The following is a 12,259-nucleotide window of genomic DNA, read 5'->3' on the forward strand; positions in this document are numbered from 1 at the left end:
AAATTCCGCATTTTGTGCCCTGGTTCCTTTGTCTCTTTCCCCACTTGACAACACCTGATAAACAACCATGAACTTCGCTCTTCTTTCATGTCCACAGTGAGGCTGCTGGGAATAGCTCATTTTGGTGAGCACACATTGCACACCTTGTGTGTGCCTGGCACTGGGCCCTACAGTGAGAGAAAGTTAGGTGCCAACCATAACTGCTTTCGTCCATGAAGGAATCCCTCACACAGGCAGCTCGGCCTCTTGGCTGGCATCTCCAAGCGGCTTGTGCACAATTCAGCTACTTCATAGGATCCTTCCCAAAAGTGGGGCCTCTGAGGAGCGCCACTCACCATGTTCTCACAGTGAACACAACCCAGCAGTTCATTCTGGTCATTTATTTCAAGTCAAAGTCCCCAGATGGGATTTCAGGAGGATAAGTTGTGCCACCTGCTGCCACATCCCTCAGTCACGTTTGTTTTTTTTTGTTTGGTTTGGTTTGGTTTGTTTTTTTGTTTTTTGTTTTTTGGGTTTTGTTTTTGTTTTTGTTTTTGTTTTTGTTTTGCCTGAGTACATGTTCCAAGAGCCTTTGTTTTCACAACATGGCTGGCTGGTAGAGCATTGGCCCAAGACCTATCAAAAATAGATGTCATCATGTCAGCCATATAAATAATGTAGCTCCAGAAATGGGGGAAATGGATTTGAAGACTCCAACGAAATAGAATTCAAATGTTGTTTAAAGTTACTCACTGTGGCTCCAGTTTGAATCTTTAAGTCTTTGGATTAGATGACAATTAATGCTTTCTACCGCATTTGAAATGCACACCATAAGACAAAGGGAGAGTTACCCCAGTTAAGGGCAATGGCAGAACAGAGCAGATGTCAAGCATGTTTTCTTTTTTTTTTTTTAAAGATTTTTATTTATTTATTTGAGAGACAGAAATCACAAGTAGGCAGAGAGAGAGATTGGAGGAAGCAGGCTCCCTGCCAAGCAGAGAGCCCGATGCGGGGCTCGATCCCAGGACCCTGGGATCATGACCTGAGCCGAAGGCAGAGGCTTTAACCCACTGAGCCACCCAGGTGCCCCTCAAGTGTGTTTTCTATTTTAATGTATTAACTCTAATGTTGTAAAAGCAAATATTGGGTCACCCTCACTGAAGCACACATGGATACATTCTAAGTCATTATGAAATACTCTTGACTAATGTTTTTGCATTCCTTTTTTTAAAAGTGGGTGACTTTCTTAGAAACCACCCAGTGCCTCATGGCCTGGTGTGTAGGATTTTGTGGGCCACATTGTGTGCAGTCCCCAGCTAGCACTATTCAAAACTCTTAGGGGACCTGTTTCATGGGTACTATTCAAACTACTGTATGATGAGAATTTCCTTCTTTTTAAAATACCTGCAAATAGATTGTCATCTGTCCACAGTGATGAGTCCAGCTTATAGTGGGAAATTATTGGCCAATGCATTAGAGGACAATGTTTAAAAAATATATATATTGTGGTCACTGAGTGGAATACTATGTGACCATGAAAAAGAAAAGGCTGTTTATGTACTGATATCAAAAGAGCTCCAATATCTATTTGTAAAATGAAGAAAAGCAGGGTGCTGAGCATAATAGGCTACTATCTGTGGCGAAATGTGTGAATAGGTGCCTATTTGTTTGTATAAATTATCTCTGGAAGGATGAACAAGAAGAAAACTGAGTAGCTATGACACAGGGTGGGTGGGAGACTTTTCACTCTCTATCTTTTAAAGCTTTGACCCATGTGACTGTCTTACCTATTCAAAACTAAAGTTGAAAATTAAAGTATGATTAATCACCACCTACAGAAAACCTACATTTTTTTTTTAATGCTAGGATTCAAATCTGGCTTGTGGGCCTGAAAGTCACACCCTCTGTGCCTTTCCTTAGAAAAACAGACCATTGGGCAACATTCCATCTTGAATTCCTCTTACCAGTATTGGCCTTAAGACCTATGTTTCCAGTAGCGATATTAACATGAAGGGTTACACACATTGTAATAAGCACAGGATCTTGATCCTTGAAAAATGGACCTCTGTCTTCTGGGTCATTCATTCAGTTTCTCCTGGAGAGGGGAAAATGGTCACTGTCAGCTTTACAGGCAGCTACTAGAAACACCAGCAAGAGAAGTCCAGCTGGATCCCAAACTATCTTTTTTTTTTTTTTTTTTTTTTTTAAGATTTTATTTTATTTATTTATTTGACAGACAGAGATCACAAGTAGGCAGGAGAGGCAGGCAGAGAGAGAGAGAGAGAAGCAGGCTCTGCACTGAGCAGAGAGCCCGATGCAGGGCTCGATCCCAGGACCCTGGGATCATGACCTGAGCTGAAGGCAGAGGCTTTAACCTGCTGAGCCACCCAGGCGCCCCTTGGATCCCAAACTATCTTTCTGAATTGCTGTGATGATTGGCAGCCCCCATTGCCCCCAGAGATGGCAGGGGCCAGAAGAGGACTCAGGAAGTTACTAGGCAACTCTGTCTAGCAGGAGCAGAGCAGTAACGGGGCCTGAACTTGTGAATATGGCTGTCAGTCCCTCTGGGCAGAAGTCCTTGCCCTCTGGAGGAGACAGGGCAGGAGGACACATAATTATAGCAGCTCACATAGCCCTGGTGCTGAGCAACAAAATTGCAAAATGTAAATCTCCACACAGCAGGTACACATGATGAACTTCCGTTTTTCAAATCTGAGATCTTTGTTATTGAGAAGTCCTACCAAAAAAAAAAAAGAAAAGAGAAAAGAAAAAAACAAAAGAAGACTTGCAACTATCTTTATTAGTTAAGAGTCTCACTGGGGATAAATCAAAGAGCTTTATAATTGTTCCTTTTCTGTTTTGTGGGTGCATCAGTGAAGTTTTGTTCTCACGACCTCTTCTCTCCCTAAAATAAATAGCAAACGATGACCTCGTCAATGGAAAATAAAAGACATTTCAGTTCATCAATAACTGGACAGTGATAAAAATAGGCCCTCAGAAGCCGCAGCTAAAATGTGCCTTTAAAAGTCATGCTTGTGGGAGGAAATGGACTCTTTGGCTGGTGTCTGAAAACTCCGAGGCTGCTCTCCTCTGAAGACCACCCCCCGCAGCCCCAGACCTCAGGCTCTTCTAAATGCCCCTCATTTCAATGCATCTCAGCATTGCTGAGCAGCTCAAACATGGGCAATATGAAAAAGTCCCTGTGCCCTCTTCCCAACATCCAGCCTCAGCCGCCGGACCAGGCGCCTGATCTCCAGATGTTGACATAAATGTAGAAACTGAAGCTCGGGGCGATTCCATGTCATTTTTTTCAGTGAGAATTTAAACACCAGCTTTGAAAATTTACAGTTGAGAGGGCTGAGGATAAAGGCAATGCCTTGGGGAAGAAAAAGAATGTTAGATAAGAAAGAAAAAAAAAAAAGCCCCAATATTCTGCTTCACCTGAGCGTCAGGCGTCCATTCGTGTCCCCACCACTTCTTGAGCAAAGCATTCAATTTCCATTCCTCAGGCAGCTCATTTGTATTATTTTTTTTTTTAAGATTTTATTTATTTATTTACTTGTCAGAGAGAGAGAGAGAGAGAGAGAGAGCGCGCGCGTGTGAGTTCACACAGCATGAGCAGGCGGAGAGGCAGAAGGAGAGGCAGGCTCTCACTGAGCAAGGAGCCCCATGCGGGACTTGATCCCAGAACTCTGGGATCATGGCCTGAGCTGAAGGCAGACACTTAATCAACTGAGCCACCCAGGCATCCCAGGTGCCACATTTGTAAAAGGGGATAAAAATATCTGGTGAGAGTTCAATGAGGTAGTCAACGCCTCTCAGGCACAGACACATTGCATGGCACAGAGCCAGTTTTCAAGAAGTGGAAGCAGTTATAAATACAGGGAAATCAGGGCAGAAGCAAAGTATGACTGGATCAGGGATGGGATCACACTTTGTATTTCCAGGCGAGGGCCTGGAACCCAGATGGAAACATCAGCAAGAGGATGATGGTGCAGCTCGTGTCCCAGCCCACCAGCTCTCGGCAAGGTTGTCCCCACCCCAGGCCTTAACTCCCTGGGGAGCTCCCCACCCCCACCTCCTAACAGCAGCCTGCCTTGCTTATCTGCCTCTCACTGCCCTGCTGTCATCCAGGTTATTCCAGAGTTGATTTGTATCCAACTCAACTGTAATGGACACAGTTATCATACCATAAAATCCAAGGTCACATAAAGGTAAAGATGGGCTAAAGAATCTATTACATTCAATGAAAATAATACAAATCATCTGGATTAAAAAAAAAAAAACAGTTCTAGGGAAACACATAAACACAGTTATAGGAAAACAAGCAATACATCCCCTTTTTATGTGATTTGATGACTTGCTTCCCTTCCTGGGAGCGTGCGGGCCTTGGCTTGTCTGAGGCGGGGATTCTCTTTGTTGTCTTCCATGACAACAGTGAAAAGAGCTGTTCCTGGCAACTGTTTAGGAACTAGTGTATAGTGAGAATAAGGATGGATTTCAGGTAAATAATTTCTTAAAATGCCCTTTAGGGCAGAAAATTTTTGATGACAGTTTCATGGGCTGCGAGAAAAGTGAAGCCTGCACTCAGTGACAGGGTGGGGGGTGGGATCTTTGGTCCTTGACCATATGCAAACAGGCACTGGACCAGAGAGGGAGATGCTCTGTGTGGACTTTTCAATGCCTACTAAGACAACCTGGCAGGAATTTTGATTTCACCAGCTTTTCCATCACTGCTTTGTGTCTTGAGCTCTCCACGTCTCCTAGAGCTGATGGGACTGGCACCCTTTAAACATGTCTAAAGAGTCTTGTAGTTTATTTAATAAGCTGTTTTATGTTCATCCAGTGAAAGGTCAGTATAACAAGGTAAAGAGATCCTGGTCCTTCTCTAGTCAGCCATGCCCCAGAAAGGTAACAGTGGCCTAAAGAAATCTGTCTTAGCGGCGTGAGTACTGCCCACCTCACCAAGCATTGCTCAGGCTGCCTCAGCATTTGGGCTTCACACCACACTTCTTGTTGAACGGCTTGGTGAGGAGTTCAGATCTGTGGGCTCCTTTTAAGGGACAGTGTCTTGTACAGCCTCCCTGACTCCAGTCTTCTAGCTTACGGGGGTGTTTGGATTAAAGGTCTGTAGTCCTGGGGTAGCCACATAGTTCCATATTTCCAAATAGTTAGGGATCGTCATTATTTGTTGGCTTTTTGCTTCTTTAGGTCATTGAGTTTCAGGGCCTAGGGATGACTTTAGCAGTAGGATTCCTCCCTCTCTGTTAGGAACATAGGTGAGAAGCCCTGATTAGCAGGGCAGTGTTATCTGAGTGGCTAGCCTTCTGACAAAAGGACCCTCTGTGCATTTGCATTTGTGCAGGAGTGTTATGGACAATGTAGTGTCTTTCAGGGGAGACAGAATCCATGGTCTATCATAGAACTATTAATTGTGTATGAATGGCCTGAGCCCAATTTGGTGAAATGCATCTAATTTTGAGGAGAGGTGTTACTAGAAATTTTCTGGCAGGAAAAAAAAATGTATTCGTTCTCCTTCCTCCTTCTCTCCTTCCTACTGAGCATGTCTCCTTGTGTTTTTTTTTTTCATGGCTTTTAAAGAACCACAAAAATATTTTAGCTTGAGCAGAGAACCATGCCTTCCAGCACAGTTCAGACAAAGAGGCACTGTCTGGAGGGAAGATGGCATATGTGGTTTAGACCTTCACCTCTGCTCACCACCGTGGAAGGGCCCTTCTGTGTGGGGAAGGGGTAGCAACACCAGGAAGGGGAATTTAAGTTTGCCTAAGTTATTATGAATTGCAACAGCGCTGTGCCTTCATTTAAGAAAAAGATGACAAAAAAGCAAAAGACAAAAACTGATGTTGCAAACATGCAGGCAAATATTGCGTTTCCCCTGTATTTTTCATTTTGCAAAAGAATTTGGCATCGGGGTACCTTACAGCACAATGAAAACTACATCGAATTTTTGAAAACTGTTTCACACACAGTGTTATCAGAAAACACATTGTCCAAAACTTCAAATGTATACATGTTATATTTATGTTGTATGTATATATTGATAGATGGAATTTTTATTTTTTATGCAAACACTGCTTACAAAGCATCATTACTAATGTTCAAATAACATGTTGTTTCCCTTCTTGAAGCTCCTATGAGTGAGCGAGACAGGAAAATATCCCACGTTCCAATAAGACGGACCTCCTGACATTAGACAAAAAAATCTACTTAACCTCTAGACCATGATTGACCTCCTGGATGTATCCACAGTGGGCACTTGTCCCCTGCGAACCAGGTCTTTGTCCGCACACGGTATTGATCTGCACGGGTTCCAGCTCACTAACCCCAGCTGCTCCCAATAGGGAGAAGACGTGGAAAGCGAAGGAGAGAAGGGACAGGCTTAGGGGACTAGGCCGTTTCTGTTCGCCCAGTAAGCTTGCGTGATGGTCAGCTGCAGCGACAGCCAAAACTGCAGGGCAAGCCTGCCTGTGGGAGAATATTGAAAAAGTCACTGCTTGATGCCACATAGGGGAGTCACCCTGGGGTCTGCATGGCATCAGACCCTGATGCAGGTCCTGCATTTATCCCTTCCTCTTACCCTGGTATCCCAGGGGGAGTTCTCTTGTCTTTGTTTTCCCATAGCCAGAAACTGCTGGAAGGTGGGCATTCTAAGGACTTCCATGGGTTGCTGTTTGCCATTTCCCTACCGGTGTCTCACTTTTCTCATCTGTGAAATGGGTGGGATCCCCGTCTCTGAGGTGCTGTGATGATTAAATGAGACAATGTGTGTAAAGTGTGATGGTTGACATGAGATGACCATTCATAAAATGGTCTCTGCTGCTGTCATTGGGTCTCTCTGGGCTGCTGATGTAAGGCTACATCTAGAGCTGATGGGGACCCAAAGAATGGAGAAAATAAGCCCTCGTCAGACACCCTTGCTGATCTGCCTCAGTTTCTCTACAAAAGAGTAGAAGAGGTTGGGGGCTCCCTTCCAATTAGACTTAGAAGCTGCCAAGGGCCAGAATATCTGTTGGTTCTTTGAAGGCTTTGCATTTGCACTCTGCCGTGTTAGACTTTACTATTTATGTCTCACAAATTGGGAGAAAAATGTTTTAAGCTGGGTTTTTGTTCTTTGAGCAGTTTTATGTAGGACAGCACTGGGGTGGGGAGGGAGAGCTACCTATATATTTTCAAGCAATTGATTTACTTCTGGAAATGGATGTGAGCAAACCCGGAAATGCAGTGCATTTTCCCACTTAAAATGAGGAACTGATTTTGATTCTACATTGCAAATACAGCATTGTTGTCCAGTTATGGAAAAGCCTACAAATATGAATCTAAAAATAGAACCAATGTTGTTTGCATGATTACTATCTATAACCTATCTAAATATGAAAGTTTTCTTTCCCTCCGAGTAGTTAAATACGGAGAGACGGCAAGATAGAGGAGTTTCACGTCTTATTGATGTGACAGTCTCTTTCTCAAGAGGCGTTTACTGCTGTGATAGATTAAGAGCACATTTCTTTGAGTGTTCACAGCAGATCCAACAACTGCCTTTCTACAGCTTCCTTTAAAAATGCAAAACATCCAAAGCTAAAGTCCTAGGCCAAACACTGTGTTGGATGCCTTGTTTTGTAACTGGAGGTATAAAACAGAACCTTTCTCATGGTCTCCCCTGTGGCTCCTGGTAGATCTTTAGCTTTCTCCATCAGAGGTTGAAGTGGGAGATGTTTCTCTCCTACCAACTATGCTTCAGGGCTTCATGCCTTTCCCCTGTTTCTCTTTTTACATAGAACCCCTCCAGTCTGCCCCATTCTCTGTGGCCCAGAGTCATCTGGAAGCCACAGTTCAACTTCCCTGCAGCAGGAGAGAATTGGGAGGTTATAGCCTCCCGAGGCTCCTTTAGCTGGGCATCAGATGGAGTGCTTTCCAGACAAGACTGTGTGCTGAGGCCATAGAGATGAGGGGATGGGTAGTGGTATTTGGGTCATCTTCTTCAGTGACAGAAGGTCAGGGGTGCCCAGCCTCCTGCAGTGTGTGAAAAGTCCCTACAACAGAGGGCCCTCCCAATGCCACTAGCATCCCCATTGCTTCTTGACTCTTCTAGGTTCTTTTTTTTTTTTTCTTTTTTTTTTTTTTGAGAGAGAGAGAGAGAGCATGTAAGCAGGGGTGAAGGGTGAGGGAGAGGGAAAGAGCCTCTTAAGCAGGCTCAGCACAGAGCCTGTCTTAGAGCTCGATCTCAGAGCCCTGAGATCATGACCCAAGTTGAAATCAAGAGTCAGATGCTGAGCCAGGTGCCCCTCTTCTAGACTCTTTCAGAGTAATTCTTCTTTCAGTCCTAGGCCTGTCTTTCCTATCTAAGACTGGCCTGTAAGCCTACTGGCCCCTCTCTTTGGAAGTTCTCCCCAACCCCATTTCTACCACAGGCCTAGGTAAGCTCTCTGCATGGTAGTGTTAACTCTGTATAATCCCAGGCTCCAATTTGGGCAAGATCCAACTATAACTCCTAATTCTTGCTGATGACATTTTTTATGGGCATAGAATAAAAAAAAAGAAAGAAAGAAAGAAAGGACTGAGGAAAAATGTCTGACTATATTATCTGTACCCCCAAGTCCCTCTTTCCACCTCATCTCTCACCTCTGGCCCCAGCCCCACTACTTGACGAACTGCTTGTGTCTTGCTTCTCCCTGCTGGCCCTGTTGGTGTGACACCCCTTTTCTCTACCAGTGGATACTTTTTATGCCTGGACTCCAAATCCATTGTTGTGGGTTTGGGTGAGAAACGTTCCTCTCATGTGGTTATCGCTGAGTGGCAGGATTACAGATAGTTTTTGTTTTCTCCTAGTTACATGCTTCTAACTTTATTTTTTAACAATGAGCACACATAGTCTTATACACTTACACACTCTCCCCTTTGTCTTTTCCTTTAATTGATAAGGTATATATGAATACATTTTTGTTATTGCAAAAAAATAATAGAGGTAGAGTAGAAGGCAACTGTGCCACTTCCCCCCACCCCCAATTTATCCTCTCTAGAATTTGTTATCCTTTTGGTATACATCATTCCAGAAGTTTTCTATGCATTTACCTATAAATATATGCATATATCAGTTATAAACTCAGGGGAAAAAATGTAGGGTAACAAATGGTTATTTCTGGGCAACCATGTGGTCTGCCATCTTGGTTGATATCCATCATAATCTGTCTGTCCTGAGATTCCCTTTTAAAGTTCCTTCTCTGCCTTCTCGGGCACAATTGCCCTTCTTTTGAACCATTATCCTGACCACCCTCCATCCTTATTCAAAGCCACTGCTTCTCCCTAAAGTCTTCTTAGCTTTTCACAAACCCATAATTCTGCCATATCAGCATATTGGAGTGATCTGTTCCTATTCATGTCACTACCAAATGCCTTTCTAAGGAGGGAGTCAAGAGTCAGATGCTCAAGTATCAGGCAGTAACATACAGGTGGCTGCAATCTTCTTCTGGGTGTCTCAGAATTATATCTCATATAGACCTCAAACAATTTGCATCTCATCATATATTCTCTGCAGGATGACCCCTCAATGTTAACAAGTTTCAGGGGAGATGAAAGACCTTTTTACCACCTTTTATAATTTACAAATAATAAAATTACATGGTCAGTTTTTCATCCCCAGGGCAGACTGTCCTCTCAGACACATAGCTGAACATCTGATATATGGAAAAATCCAACCAAGAAGCAACAGCTAAAAATAGAATCCAGAAAAGCAATGAGTCATGACCTAAATGAACAAATACGTTAAACAATATATTAAATAGAACAAACTCACCAAAGGAGCATTGAGGCTGGCTTAAGGTAATCTTCACCATTTGGGGATGAAGTTGTTAGAGGGGGTTCAGGGATATAGGGGATCAAAACCAATTTTTTTGGTAACTTTATTATTTGCATGTTTTTCCTCTTAAAGATGTGACCTGCTCCCCTCCCTCAAACACACACACACACACACTTATTTTAGTCCTAAAATAAAGATTCATTCAGACTGATTTTTTCCCCCTTAAATGGCTATAAATCTATTGCAGAAATAAAGAGTGTGACCCTGTGGGCTTAGCAGGACAGTAACATCTATGCTAATCCCTGATCAGCCAGGTGCTTGCCCCCTGCGTGACCTTGAAGTAAGACCAGCCTCCCTGCTCTGCCTATTCTCCACCTGGTTCTGGAGAGAGTAATATTAGCACGCTTTTCTGCCTTCCTGGGCTGTGGGGTAGGCTAGCAAATGAAAACACGGGAAAGCGTTTTGCAAAAAGGAAGCCCTTGGTGACACAGGCATGATTAAAAGAGACAGGTCAGCTCAGACAGGAAGCTCTAAATCCTGACTCTGGCTCCATCCCCAGTCACAACCCCATCACCCCAAGCTGGGTGTCAGGCTCCTGCTTGCAGCAAAGGGGGAAACAAAGATGAAACCGCCAAACTCACTGTGCAGAAGTGACTAAACCACGAGAAAAATCAGACAACAGTACTGGAAAATAATTAGTGTCACCACCAAATGTCACAGAACATAGTTTCTGCCTTTAGAGTTTAAAATACGTCCTAAGACCGATTTCCCATCTCCCCAGACTGTGTGCCTTGTCAGGACTGCAATACTTGTTGTCAAGGTAGCATTTCATTTTAGCCCACTCGGTATTGCTTATTGTTTCATACACACTTGTCTTCACTGGTGTGTTAACTCCTTGTGAGAAAGAGTCACACACTTCTCTTAATATCTAACAATTCATGGACCTATAATGATCTTTCTCTTTTTTTTTATATCCTTGGAATGTAATGCATATGCCATACATTCACCCTTTTACAGTATACAATTCAATTTTTCGTGTATATTTCATTTTTAGTTATCCACAGAGTTGTGAAACCATCACCACAATTAATTTTAGAAACACTGTACTTGGGCGCCTGCGTGGCTCAGTCAGTTAAGCATCTGCCTTTGGCTCAGGTCATGATCCCAGGGTCCTGGGTTTGAGCCTTGCATCAGGCTCCCTGCTTCTCCCTCTGCCTCTCCCCCTGCTTGTGCACAGGCTCGCTCTCTGTCTCTCTCTCTGTCCACTACATAAATAAATCTTAAAAAAAAAAAGAAACCCTGTACTCTTTAGCTTTTAACCCCCAGGCAGCCACTCATCTACTTTCTGTCTCGGTAGATTTGCCTATGCTGAACATTTCATATAATTAGAACCATAAAATATGTGGTCCTTGGTGCTTGATTTCTTTCAATTATAATTGATATAATTCAATTATAATATTTTCAAGGTTCATTCATGTTGTAGCATGTATCAGTATTTCATTCCCTTTTATAGCTAAATAATATTCCATTGCGTGACTGTATCATATTTTATTCATTCATTAAGTGATGGACATTTGGATTATTTTCTGTTATGGATAATGCTGTTATAAATGTTTGCAAGCAAGTCTTTGTGTAGATACATACATTTATTTCTCTTCAGTGTACAGCTAGGAGTGGAATTGCTGGTCAGATGGTAACTCTATATTTAACCTTTTGAGGAACCGTCAGACTGTTTTTTCAAAGTGGCTGCTTCATTTTATCCTCCGATTTTCTGCATATGACTTCTCCATATCCTTGCCAACAATTGTTATTTTTTGATTCTAGCCATCTTGGTGAATGTTAAGTAGTATCTTGTTGTGGTTTTGATTTAAATTTCCCCAATGATAAAGAAGGGGTGTGTGTGTGTGTGTGTGTGTGTGTGTGTGAGAGTGTGTGTGTGATGGAATATTACTCAACCATCAAAAAGAATGAAATCTTGCCATTTGCAATAATTTGGATGGAACTAAGGGATATTATGCTAAGCAAAGTAAGTCAGTCAGAGGAAGAAAAATATCATATGATCTCACACTTACATGGGATTTAAGAAACAAAACAGATGAACATAGGGAAGGGATGAAAAAATAAATTAAGACAAAATCAGAGGGAGGCAAACCATAAGAGATCCCTAGCTATAGGAAACAAACCGGGGGTTGCTGGAGGGGAGGTTGGTAGGGGGATGGAGTAACTGGGTGATGGGCATGAAGGAGGGCACATGATATAATGAGCACGGGGTGTTATACGCAACTGATCAATCACTAATCTCTATCTCTGAAAATGATACTATACTATGTGTTAATTAATTGATTTTAAATTTAAAGAAAAAATTTTCCCCATGGCTAAGGATATTGAGTTTCTTTTTCTGTGCTTCAAGGCCATTTGTTTTTTTGTTTTGTTTTGTTTTTGTTTTTTTAGATTTATTTATTTGACAGA

General features: G+C 42.7%; 1 long non-coding RNA gene across 3 annotated transcripts in view; it reads left to right on the plus strand.

Annotated features, from left to right (window-relative positions):
* Positions 1–12,259, plus strand: part of LOC122918717 — a 145,660-nt gene that overhangs the window by 32,510 nt on the left and 100,891 nt on the right. The gene's annotated exons all lie outside the window — the stretch shown is intronic.

This window comes from Neovison vison, chromosome 1 (genome assembly GCF_020171115.1).
Source record: "Neovison vison isolate M4711 chromosome 1, ASM_NN_V1, whole genome shotgun sequence".
Taxonomy (NCBI): Eukaryota; Metazoa; Chordata; class Mammalia; order Carnivora; family Mustelidae; genus Neogale; species Neogale vison.